This window comes from Macaca mulatta, chromosome 4, assembly GCF_049350105.2.
Source record: "Macaca mulatta isolate MMU2019108-1 chromosome 4, T2T-MMU8v2.0, whole genome shotgun sequence".
Taxonomy (NCBI): domain Eukaryota; kingdom Metazoa; phylum Chordata; class Mammalia; order Primates; family Cercopithecidae; genus Macaca; species Macaca mulatta.
The window spans coordinates 149,062,195-149,075,365 of record NC_133409.1 but is presented as its reverse complement, the minus strand read 5'-3'; the positions used below and the strand labels follow the sequence as shown (position 1 = coordinate 149,075,365).

Here is a 13,171-nt window from a genome sequence, read left to right as displayed (position 1 = left end):
CAATCACTGCTGCCAGCGTGGCAAGGGCCTCTCCCCAGAGCTCCAGCCCGCTGCAGCCTGCCACTCTACACACAGGCAAGCAGCCTTACGTCTGTGCCACCTGAGCCTTCTTGTGGTAGACGAGGGTGCTGGCCCCCACTCCAACCTGTAACACCAGCAGCAGAACCATACCTGGGGGCGTCCCCATCACAGTGACCAGTGAGGCAAGGGCTTTGGACATTGCTCAGGGCCGGTGCAGCACCAGCAAGTCTGCAGAAGCAAAGGCTACAGGCACGGTTTCTGATACAGCCCCAGTCTGGTGCAGCATCACCAGGGCCACATCAGGGACAGGCTCTACTGCTTGCCTCTGTGACTGTGGTTTCACTTGGAACACCCACCTGCCGTGACACCAGGCCTCATATATGGGGAGGAAAGAGATGAACACAGTGGGGAGGCAGGGAATCAGAGCCCCTGTGGCTGCATCACTGCCCCCAGCCTGCAGCGCTCTATGAGCGTGGCAGGGCAGCCTCAGAGACAGACTTCCTCCACCTATGGGAAGCATAACAGAGCAGAGCTCCACCCACCCCCAGCCACAGTGATTTTCAGAGTAACCATAAGGGGTAGCTTGAGTGTCTCCCCTGAACCCACTCAAAGCTGGAATGCCCAGGTCCACTTCACTCTAGACCAAAATGCCAATACCTGAGGGAGCTCGCAGGCCAGGAAAAGTTTCCTCTGTTTCTTAGAAAAGAATCCATACTTTTAAGTGTCTTAAAAATTTTTGTTTTTTTATATAAATAAGAGGTCCTGGGGCACTTTTCCATCTACTGTCCTTCGTCGGAGAAATTTCACCAGGCTGTCTCAGACCTGCTGTTGTCGTGGATGGATTAGACTCCTTGGGACTTTCTTGAAGGATCATTTTAAAGAGATAGCTTAGGTTGGACATGATGGCTTATGGCTGTAATTCCAACACTTTGGGAGGCCAAGGTAGGTGGATTACTTGAAGCCAAGAGTTCAAGGCTGGCCTGACCAACATAGCAAAACGCTAGCTGTACAAAAAACACAAAAATTAGCAAGGCGTGGTGGCCTATGCCTGTAATCCCAGATACTCAGGAGGTTAAGGCATGAGAATCACTTGAACCTGGGAGGCAGAGTTTGCTCCAGCCTGGGAGATAGAGTGAACCTCTATCTCCAAACAAAACAAACAAACAAACAAAAAATGCCCTTAAGGGTTCTTTTATAAAAATAAAAATAGAAAAAAAAAATAGATAGCTTAATCTCCAGAGATCCCCATGACAACCCCCTACCATCAAATCCTACTCCCCCAACTCTTTCCACCCTACCCCTAGAGGCTGCTGGGTTCTCCCCGAGGGCTGCTGGGTTCTTCCTGCCTCAGGTGCTCACACTACGCCCAGCACCCCTATTTGATGAGCCATCTTCCTGTGCCTACTCCTTCCTTCACCAGGCCTTGTTCTTACAAGTTTACTGTTACTCTTCATGTTATAGGATAAGTGAGACCTTATTCTTGTATTAACTTGCCCAGAGTATACTCTTTGGAACTCAGCAATATCTCTCCCTATGATGTACCAAGGAGGTTGATTATTGACACATGCTGGAAGAAATTAAATACCCTTAGAGGTCAAAGGATTACCTGAGAGACTGCTAATCATTTCCACCCTTTCAGGAAATGTGTTTTGAGTCTACCATGTGTCAGGAGTTGTTCTGGGACCTGGGTATCATAGTCATGTGACATAGCCCCTGCCTTCCAAGGATTTGACGTAGGGGTGGTTTAGAATGAGCATCTCAATGTTTAATCCAGCACCTAGTCCTATCCATTTTATCTGCTCTAATATATCTCAAGTCTGTCCACTCGTTTTCAACCCTCCACATCCCTGAGCCAGCCACCATGTGGACCATGTGGCCTTCTCTGAATCATTGCAGTAGGTGAAGAGGCTGGGAATGGCCTTCTCTACAATATGATGCACACCTAAGAGGGATCCTTTTAAAATGCAAATCTGATTGTTTCAGTCAGCCTCCTTAAACCTACCTATTCAGTGGTTTTCCACTGATCTTAGGTTAAAGACCCAAGTCCTTAACCTGACCTCTAAGGCCCTGCAAGGGGTGGCCCCTCCTCTCCAGCCACTCCCACCACTCCCCCTTACTCGTGTACTCCAGTCCCTGTCCACCTTGTGCTTCCTCCTTCACAGAGCCTCCAGGGAGGCTAGACCCCCCTGCTGGAAAGGCTCCTTCCTCTGTTCCTCTTAGCTCCTCTTCATTCTTCAGGCCTCAGCTTCTTAACAGCCTCAGGGAAGGCTTCCTGACCTTCCTTTCAGGGTCAAATTCCCCTATTATGAGCACTCACACTAAGGTGTACCTTTCCTCAGAGGCACTTGGCCCTATTGGAGTTCTACATTTGTTGATGATTATGTACAGATTGATGTCTGTCTGCCCCATTGAATGTAAGCTCCCTGAGGTCAGGGACTATGACTGCAGATGCTCACTCTTGCCATTCCCGGGACCTAGCACTGGATACTTTATAAATAGTGGTTGGATAGATGCATTCTTGCCAGGATCTGGGCAGGAAGCTAGATATTTCAGGATTTCAGAAGTGATGAATTAAGGCCATGATCCTCCCTTCTGTAGCTGCAGCCCAAGAGTCCCATGTGCTATTACCTAACACTGTTACTTCCTCCTTAATTCCTGGCATCATTCAGCTCCACAGCCCTGCCTTCATCCCAGGCTCCCTCCATCTTGCCTGTGAGACCCTCTCCCCCTTTAACTTTTTAGTTTCCCTTTCTGATTTTGCCTCATTGGCTTCAGAAGCCAGCATGGAATAATGTGGCAAGACGCAGGATCCAAAACTGGAGGCCAGGTGCAGTGGCTCACTGCTAAAATCCCAGAACTTTGGGAGGCCAAGGCAAGAGGATTGTTTAAGCTCAGAAGTTCAAGAGCAGAGTGGGCAACATAGTGAGACCTCGTCTCTACAAAATATTTTTTCAACTTTTATTTTAAGTTCCGGAGTACAAGTGCAGGATGTACAGGTTTGTTACATAGGTGAACATGTGCTATGATGGTTTGCTGTACCTGTCAACCCATCACCTAGGTATTAAGCCCAGTATCCGTTAGCTATTCTTCCTGATGCTCTCCCTCCTGCCACTTCCCCTTCTGACAGACTTCAGTGGGTTATTGTTCCCCCTCACATGCGTGCAGGTGTTTTCATCATTCAGTTCCCACTTATAAGTGAGAACATATGGTGTTTGGTTTTCTGTTCCTGTGTTAGTTTGCTGAAGATAATGGCTTCCACTTCCATTCACGTCCCTGTAGAGGACATGATCACATTCCCTCCTACATAGTATTCCATGGTGTACGCATACTACACTTTTTTTCCTTTTTTTTTTTTTTTTAAAGATGGTGTCTTGCTGTGTCACCCAGGCTGGAGTACAATGGCACAATCTCGGCTCACTGCAACCTCTGCCTCCTGGGTTCAAGCGATTCTTCTGCCTCAGCCTCCCAAGTAGCTGGGACTATGTGCAAGTGCCACCATGCCCTGTTAATTTTTGTATTTTTAGTAGAGACAGGGTTTCACCATGTTGGCCAGGCTGGTCGTGTACTCCTGACCTCGTGATCTGCCCATCTTGGCCTCCCAAAGTTCTGGGATTACAGGTGTGAGCCACTGCGCCTGGCCTTTTTTATTTTATTTTATTTTATTATTATTATTTTTTTTTCTTTTTTTTTTTTTTGAGACGGAGTCTCACTCTGCTGCCCAGGCTAGAGTGCAGTGGCCAGATCTCAGCTCACTGCAAGCTCCGCCTCCCGGGTTCACGCCATTCTCCTGCCTCAGCCTCCCGAGTAGCTGGGACTACAGGCGCCCGCCACCTCGCCCGGCTAGTTTTTTGTATTTTTTTAGTAGAGACGGGGTTTCACTGTGTTAGCCAGGATGGTCTCGATCTCCCGACCTCGTGATCCGCCCGTCTCGGCCTCCCAAAGTGCTGGGATTACAGGCTTGAGCCACCGCGCCCGGCCCTATTTTCTTTTTTTGAGATACAGTCTCACTCTGTCACCCAGGCAGGAGTGCACTGGCACAATCTCAGCTTACTGCAACCTCCGCCTCCTGGGTTCAAGATATTCTCCTGCCTCAGCCTCCTGAGTAGCTAGGATTACAGGCATTTGCCAACACGCCTGGCTAATTTTTTTGTATTTTTAGTAGAGGCGGGGTTTCACTATATCTGTCAGGCTGGTCTCGAACTCCTGATCCACTCGCTTCAGCTTCCCAAAGTGCTGGGATTACAAGTGTGAGCCACCACGCCTGGCTGCATACTACATTTTCTTTATCCAGTCTTTCATTGATGGGCATTTGTGTTGACTCCATGTCTTTGCTATTGTGAATAGTGCTGCAGTGAACCACAAAATATTTAAAAATTAGCCGTGTGGTGGCTTGTGCCTGTAATCTCAGCTACTTGGGAGGCTAAGGTGGCAGGGTCCATTGAGCCTGGGAGTTTGAGGCTGTAGTGCTCTATGACTGAGGCTGTGAATAACCACTGCATAGTGAGAATCTATTTCTTTTCTAATCTTTTTAATCTAGCTAACTAGGAATAGGAAGTAACTTCCAAAGTAAAGACAAGGATACCAGTTTTTACTGTTTCTATTTACCTTTCTGCCAAGAAGTCTGAACTGACACAAAAAGAAAAAGAAGAAATAAGCCATCACTATACATAGACAACTACTATACGTAGATTGCTTACTATACAAAGAAGATTCACAAGAACCTACAAACTATTAGAAGTAACAATTTCCTTGCTGGGGTCAAGGAGAATACACAAACATCAATATCCCTACACCACAGCAATAAACAGATAAAAGATTTCGTTTTAGGCCGGGCACAGTGGCTCACGCCTGTAATCCCAGCTCTTTGGGAGGCTGAGGCAGGCGGATCACGAGGTCAGGAGATCCAGACCATCCTGGCTAATACGTGAAACCTCTTCTCTACTAAAAATACAAAAAATTAGCCAGCGAGGTAACAGGCGCCTGTAGTCTCAGCTACTCGGGAGGCTGAGGCAGGAAAACGGCATGAACTCGGAAAGCGGAGCTTGCAGTGAGCCGAGATCGTGCTACTGCACTCCAGCCTGGGCAACAGAGCGAGACTCCGTCTCAAAAAAAAAAAAGAAAGAAAAGAAAAAAGAAAATACCATTTGTAATAACAAAAATCATAAGATACTTAGGAATAAATAACAAAGTCTGTATATGATATTTATGGAGAAAATTATAAAGTTTTATTAGAGAACATAAAGAAGTTATAGGCCGGGCGCGGTGGCTCAAGCCTGTAATCCCAGCACTCTGGGAGGCCGAGGCGGGCGGATCACGAGGTCAGGAGATCGAGACCATCCTGGCTAACACGGTGAAACCCCGTCTGTACTAAAAAAATACAAAAAACTAGCCAGGCGAGGTGGCAGGCGCCTGTAGTCCCAGCTATTCGGGAGGCTGAGGCAGGAGAATGACGTAAACCCGGGAGGCGGAGCTTGCAGTGAGCTGAGATCCGGCCACTGCACTCCAGCCCGGGCGACAGAGCGAGACTCCGTCTCAAAAAAAAAAAAAAAAAAAAAAAGAAGTTATAAAAGAATAGGAAGAGAGCCCCTACTCATAAAGACGGAAGTTTGATATAAAACTGATAATTTTTCTCAAATCTAAAAACTCAGTACAATTCTAAGCAAAACCCCAACCAGATATTTTATGGAACTTGACAGACTGTTCTTAAAATTCTCTTTTTTTTTTTTTTTTTTTTTTTTTTTTTTTTGAGACAGAGTCTCACTCTGTCACCCAGGCTGGAGTGCAATGGCACGATCTCGGCTCACTGCAACCTCCGCCTCCTGGGTTCAAGTGATTCTCCTGGCTCAGCCTCCTGAGTAGCTGGGATTACAGGCGTGCACCACCACGCCCGGCTAATTTTTTTGTATTTTTAGTAGAGACGGGGTTTCACCATGTTGGTCAGGCTGGTCTCGAACTCCTGACCTTGTGATCCACCCGCCTCAGCCTCCTAAAGTGCTGGGATTACAGGCATGAGCCACTGCACCCAGCCTTAAAATTCTTATGGAAGGGTAAATGGCCAAGAAAAAACAAAACTTGAAGCAGAAGAATATGAGATCCCTTGCCTAACCATACATCACAAGTTTACTTGTTGAAACCTAGAGTGATTAAAAGAGTCTAGTCCTGGTATATGCACACATAAATAGACCACAGTACAGAATAAAACTTTTTTGAATCAGACCCTAATAGGGTTTGGATCTGTGTCCCCCCGCACACAAACAAAAATCTGATGTCGAATTGTAATCCACTTTGTTGGAGGTAGGGTCTGGTGGGAGGTGACTGGATCATGGAGATGGATTTCCCACTGGGTGCTGTTCTCATGATAGTAAGTTATCACGAGACCTGGTTGTTTAAAAGTATGTGGAGGCCAGGTGCAGTGGCTCATGCCTATAATTGCAGCACTTTGGGGGCCTGAGGCAGGAGGATCACTTGAGCTCAGGAGGTCAAGAACAGCCTGGACAACATGATGAGACACCATCTCTACAAAAATACAAAAAAGAAAAAAAAAAGCTGGGCATGGTGATGTATTCCTGTGGTCCCAGCTACTCAGGAGGCTGAGGTGGGAGGATCGCTTGAGCCTAGCAGGTGGAGGTTACAGTGAACTGAGACTGTGCCACTGCACTCCAGCCTGGGTAATGGAGCAAGACTCTGTCTTAAAAAATAAATAAATAAATAAGTGTGTGGCACCTCTTTCCTCTCTTCCTCCTGCTCCAGCCACGCAAGACATGCCTGCTTCCCTTTCACCTTCTACCATGATTATAAGTTTCCTGAGGCCTCCCCAGCCATGCTTCCTATACAGCCTGTAGAAGTATGAGCCAATTAAACTTTATACATTATCTAATCTCAGGTATTTCTCTATAACAGTGCAAGAATGGACTAATTCAGACCCTCAAAGATATGAGACTTGGTGTATAATGAAAGTGACATAAATCAGTGGGAAAGCTCAATGGTTTTGAGTTAACTGGCTATCCAAACACACACACACAAAATAAATTCTACATTACATCCTACCCAGAAGTAAATTTCAGATAGCTAGAGTGAAAAGGAAAACTGAAAACTGTTCAAAGAAAATATAAGATCATATATTGGTGATATCAGAATAAAGAAGGATTTTTTATACAAAATTGTAAAAGTATAAGCAGTTAACAAAATGAAGAACACTATTTGATTATATCAATAGATGGAGGAAAGGCATTTGACGAAATTTAACATCCTTTCATGATACAAATTCTTAGCAAATTAGGTATAGAAAAAATGTATCTCAACACAGTAAAGCCCATATATGACAAACCCACAGGTAACATCATACATAATCATGAAAAGTTAAAAACTTTTCCTCTAAGATCAGGAACAAGACAAGCATGACCATTCTCACCATTTCTATTCAATATAGTACTAGAAGTTCTAGCCAGAACAGATAGGCAAGAGAAAGAAATAACAAGGCATCCAAATTTTTCAGTGTTGACCAGGTTGGCCTCGAACACATAGCCTCACCTGGCTGGAGTGCAGTGGCACAATCTCAGGACAGCCAGCCTGAGCCACTGCGGCTCCCTAGGCATCCAAATTGGAAAGAAAGAAGTTAAATTGTCACTTTGTAGATGACATGATCTTATGTAGAGAAATCCCTAAAGATATCACCAAAAAATTATTAGAACTAATAAATTCAGTAAAGTTGCAGCATACAAAATCAATATTCAAAAGTCAGTAGCATTACTGTACACTAATAATGCAACAACCAAAAGAGAAATCAAGAAAACAATCTCATTTATAATAGCATCAAAAAATATACTTAGGAATAGATTTAATTAAAGAGGTGAGAAATCTGTACACTGAAAACCATAAAGCATTGAAGAAAGAAAGACACAAATAAATGGAAAGATATTCCATGTTAATGGATTGGAAAGATTAATATTGTTAAAATGGCCACACTACCCCAACCCCTATCAAAATTCCAATGACATTTTCACAGAAATGGAAAAAAATTCCTAAGATTCATATGGAACCACAAAAGACAAGGACCACATGGCCAAAGTAATCTTGAGCAAAAGGAACAAAGCTAGAGGCATCACACTACCTAATTTCAGAAGCTGCCACAAAGCTATACTAATCAAAACAGCATGGTTCTGGAACAAAAACACACATGTGAGACCAGAATAGAGACCAGAAATAAATCCACACATTTTATGGCCAACTGATCCTTTAAAAATATGCCAAGAACACACAGTGGGGAAAGGACAGTCCCCTCAATAAACAGTCCTGGGAAAACTGGATATCCACATGTAGAAGAATAAAATTGGACCGTATCTCATCTCATATACAAAAATCAACTCAGGCCAGGCACAATGGCTCACATCTGTAATCCTAGCACTTTGGGAGGCTAAGGCCAGTGGGTTACTTGAGGCCAGGAGTTCAAGACCAGCCTGGCCAACATGGTGAAACCTACCAAAAACACAAAAATTAGCCGGGGGTGGTGGTGCACACCTATAGTCCCAGCTACTCGGGAGGCTAAGGCATGAGAATTACTTGAACCTGGGAGGCAGAGGTTGCAGTGAGCCAAGACCACGCCACTGCACTCTAGCCTAAAGGACAGAAAGAGACTGTCTCAAAAAAAAAAAAATTCAACTCAAAATGAGTTAAAGACTTAAACATAAGATCTCAAATGGCCGGGCATGGTGGCTCACACCTCTAATCCTAGCACTTTGGGAGGCCAAGATGGGTGGATCATGAGGTCAAGAGATTGAGACCATCCTGGCCAACATGGTGAAACCCCATATCTACTAAAAATACAAAAATTAGCTGGATGTGGTGGTGCACACCTGTAGTCCCAGCCACTCGGGAGGCTGAGGCAGGAGAATTGCTTTTCTCCTATATTTTCTTCTAGTATTTTTACAATTTCAGATCCTTTTTGTTGTTGTTTTTGAGATGGAGTCTCTCTCTGTCGCCAGGGTGGAGTGCAGTGGTGCAATCTCGGCCTCTGATCTTGGTCTGGGCAGTGATTTTTTTGGACAAATGAGATTGCATCAAATGAAAGCTTCTGAACAGCAAAGGAAACAATCAACAGACAACCTATGGAAAGGGACAAAATAGTTGCAAACCATACATCTGATAAGGGGTGAATATTTTAAATATACAAAAAACTTAATAGCAAGAGTTGTTGAAAACCAAAAATCTGATTTTTTTTTCTTTAAGATGGGGTCTCACCCTGTTGCCCAGGCTGGAATACAGTGCCACAATAAAAACTCACTGCAGCCTTCAACCCCCAGGCTCAAACAATCCTCCCACCTCAGCCTCCCAAGTAGCTGAGACCACAGGCACACTCCACCATGCCCTGCTAATTTTTAGAATTTTTTTGTAGAGACAAGGTCTCCCTATGTTGCCCAGATTTATCTTGAACTCCTAGGCTCGAGTGATCCTCCTGCCTTGGCCTCCCAAAGTGCAGGGATTACAGACATGAGCCACTGCATCCAGCCAAAAATCTGATTTTAAAATGGGCAAAGGGTCTGAAAAAACATTCCTCAAAAGAACACACACAAATGGCCAACAGGTATATGAAAAACAAATGCTCAGTATTACTAATTATCGAGGAAATGCAAATTTAAACCACAGCGAGATATCACCTCGTACCTGCTAAGATGGCTCTGATAAAAAATAAAAATAAACCAAGAGATTACAAGTGGTGGCGAGGATGTGGAGAAAAAGGAACCCTCACACACTGTTGGTAGGAATGTAAATTTGTACACCTATTTTGGAAAACAGAATGGAGCTTCCTCAGAAAATTAAAAATAAAACCACCATGTGATCCAGTAGTTCCATTATCAGGTATATATAGAAAGAAATGAACTCAGTATGTTGAAGCGATATCTGTATTCCCATGTTCACTGAAGCATTATTCACAATAGCCAAGACATGATCAACCTAAGTGTCCATCAATGAATAAATAAAGAGATTATGGTACATATACACAATGGAATACTATTCAGTCATTAAAAAGAAGGAAATTCTGTCATCTGTGACAACATGGATAAACCTGGAGGACATTATGCTAAATGAAATAAACCAGGCACAGAAAGACAAATACCATGATTTCATTTATATGTGGAACCTAAAAAGTCAAACTCAGCCAGGCGTGGTGGCATGTGCCTGTAGTCCCAGCTACTCGGGAGGCTGAGGCAGGAGGATCTCCTGAATCCAGGAGTTTGAGGCTGCAGTAAGCTGTGATCACACCACTGCACTCCAACCCAGACAACAGAGTGAGACCCTGTCTCAAAATAAATAAAAAATAATAGTAAATAAAATAAAATTTATTGCAGAAGTAGAGAATAGAATCGTGGTTGCATATGGGCTGGAGGGCGAGGGGTGGGTGGGCAGGGACTGGAGGACTTTAGTTAAAGGATACAAAATTTCAGTTAGGTAGAATAAATTCAGGAGATCTGTTGTATAACACGATGACTACAGTTAATAACAATGTATTATGTACATGAAAGTTGCTGGCCAGCTGCAGTGGTTCATGTCTGTAATCTCAGCACTTTGGGAGGCTGAGGCTGATGGATCGCTTGAGACCAGTTCGAGACCAGCATGGGCAACATGGTGAAACCCCATCTTTAAAAAATATATACAAAAATTAGTTGCGCGCAGTGGTTCACGCCTGTAATCCTAGCATTTCGGAATGCCGATTGCTTGATTGCTTGACCCCAAGAATTCGAGACTAACCTAGGCAACATAGAGAGACGCTGTCTCTACAAAAATTAGAAAAAATTAGCGGGATGTAGTGGCACACGCCAGTAGTCCCAGCTACTTGGGAGGCTGAGAAGAGAGAATCACTTGAGCTTGGGAGGTCCAGGCTGCAGTGAGCTGTAATCTTGCCACTGCACTCTAGCCTGGGCGACAGAGCAAGATCCTATCTCAAAAAAAATAAAAATAATTGCTAAGAGAGTGCATTTCAAATATCACGTTTAAAATGATAGTATGTGAGATAACAGGTACGGTAATTAATCTAGCCATTACACACACACACACACATATATATACACACATCATGTTGTTACACCATAGATACAATTTTTATTTGTCAACTATGAATAAATGCACAAGCAATAAAGGAAAATATTGACACATATGACCACATTAAAACATTTTTAAGCTTTTATAAGAAATAATGTAAAGTAAAAGACAAGCCACAGACTTGGAGAATATTCACAACCTACATAAACAACAAAGGATTAGATCCAGGATTTATAAAGAAATTGCAGATCCATATGAAAAGGACAACACAAGAGAATATGAGTAAAGCTGTGAATAGACAAGTCACAAAAAAGAAACCTAAATGGTCAATAAGCATAAGAAAAGATGCTCAATTTAACCAGTAATGTAGAAATGCAAATCACAGCATGAGATACCATTTTACACACACAAAATCACCAAAATTAAAATTAACACTGTTGACAAAAATGTGGGACAATAGGAATGCATATATTTTGTGTTGAAGTGTAAACAGATACAACAAATTTGAAGAAAATTTTGGCACCAGTTAATGCTGAAAATGAATATTCCCTATGACCCAGCAACCTTGCTTCTAGATCTATTCCTTAGGAAAACATTTCTACACATGCACAAAAAGGCAAGGATAAAAATGGTCATTGCAGTATCAGCTAATTGTCAAGAAAAAGTGGAAATAAGCTAACTTGTTAAGTAAAATGGATATAAAGTATGGTTTGTTCTTATAATGGGATACTATGTGGCAGTTAAATGAATTATAGACATATGTAGCAATGTAATGAGTAAGAAACTTGCAAAAATGGATGTTGTATGATATTATTTGTGAGTTTTAAAATACACAAAACAGTGGTATATGTTTAGGAAAGCAAACATATCCTTTAAAAGTATACAGTACGCATGGGAATAATTCCCAACAACTTTAGAATGATAATTGCTACAAGGAAGGAGAGAAATGGGATGGGCGTTAGCCGAATTTGTAACCCATTTTTTTTATTTTTAATTTTAAAGAAAAAGTGATACAAAGCAGGTGATGCAAAGGTGAGGATTTGCTTAACTGGGTTGCTGTGATCATGAAATGAGCTAATAAATGGGACAGTGCTAAATGAAAGTTTATTGTCAGTCTTTTTAGAAGGGTACAATGATGGTGGCTGTGTAGGTGGAGAGATGTGATTATTTCCTGACCTATTCTCTCCTCTGCCCCCTGTTGAGTCTCACTCCTCCTATTGGACAGTATAAATTGGTACAAATCTTTTTTTTTTTTTTTTTTGAGACAGAGTCTCACTCTGTCACCCAGGCTGGAGGGCAGTGGTGTGATCTCAGCTCACTGCAACCTCTGCCTCCCAGATTAAAGCAATTCTCCTGTCTCAGCCTCCCGAATAGCTAGAATCACAGGCAGCCGCCACCACGCCAGGCTAATTTTTGTATTTTTAGTAGAGACAGGGTTTCACTAAATGTTGGTCAGGCTGGTCTCAAACTGCTGACCTTGTGATCTGCCCGCTTCAGCCTCCCAAGGTGCTGGGAACCGGCATGGGCAACCGCGCCTGGCTGGTATAAATCTTAACAGCTACATGCCTCAATTTCCTCATCTACAAAATGTGTATATTCAAAGTGCTATCTAATAGCATTGTCGTCAGAGTAAATAAGTTGTGTAAAGTGTGTTAGAACACTACCTGGCTTAGAGCAACTGCTCTAGGCTATTGTTTTTGTTGTTGTTGATGCTGTTATTACGGTTGTTGTTAGGCATCACCTCCAGCTGCATATAAACTCTTCTTCAATCTCAACTTCTAAAAATCTCATAAGAACCTTGCTTGGCAATGAAAGTGCCCCAAAACTGAGAAGACCCAGACTCTTCCTTCAACGATCTAGATCAATTTGCAACTCAAATTCCTGTAAGGGCCAGACAGGTAATGTGCCAAGTGCCATGGGAAGGATACAACAGGCTGGAGGGCACCCTCCCCTCCTGGAGGGTCAGAACCTCCTGGTCCAGTGTTGCCACATAGGAATTCAGAGCTGGCACTGCCGTGAGAAATTGGAAATCTCAAATTTTCTTTTCATTTTTCCTTTTTTTTTTTTGGTTTGGCAGGATCTCACGTTGTCATCCCGGCTGGAGTACAGTGCC

At 43.2% G+C, this 13,171-nt stretch overlaps 1 protein-coding gene across 1 annotated transcript in view; it reads left to right on the top strand.

Moving 5' to 3' along the window:
* Positions 1–13,171, top strand: part of PFDN6 (prefoldin subunit 6) — a 150,610-nt gene that overhangs the window by 74,799 nt on the left and 62,640 nt on the right. The window lies entirely within an intron of this gene.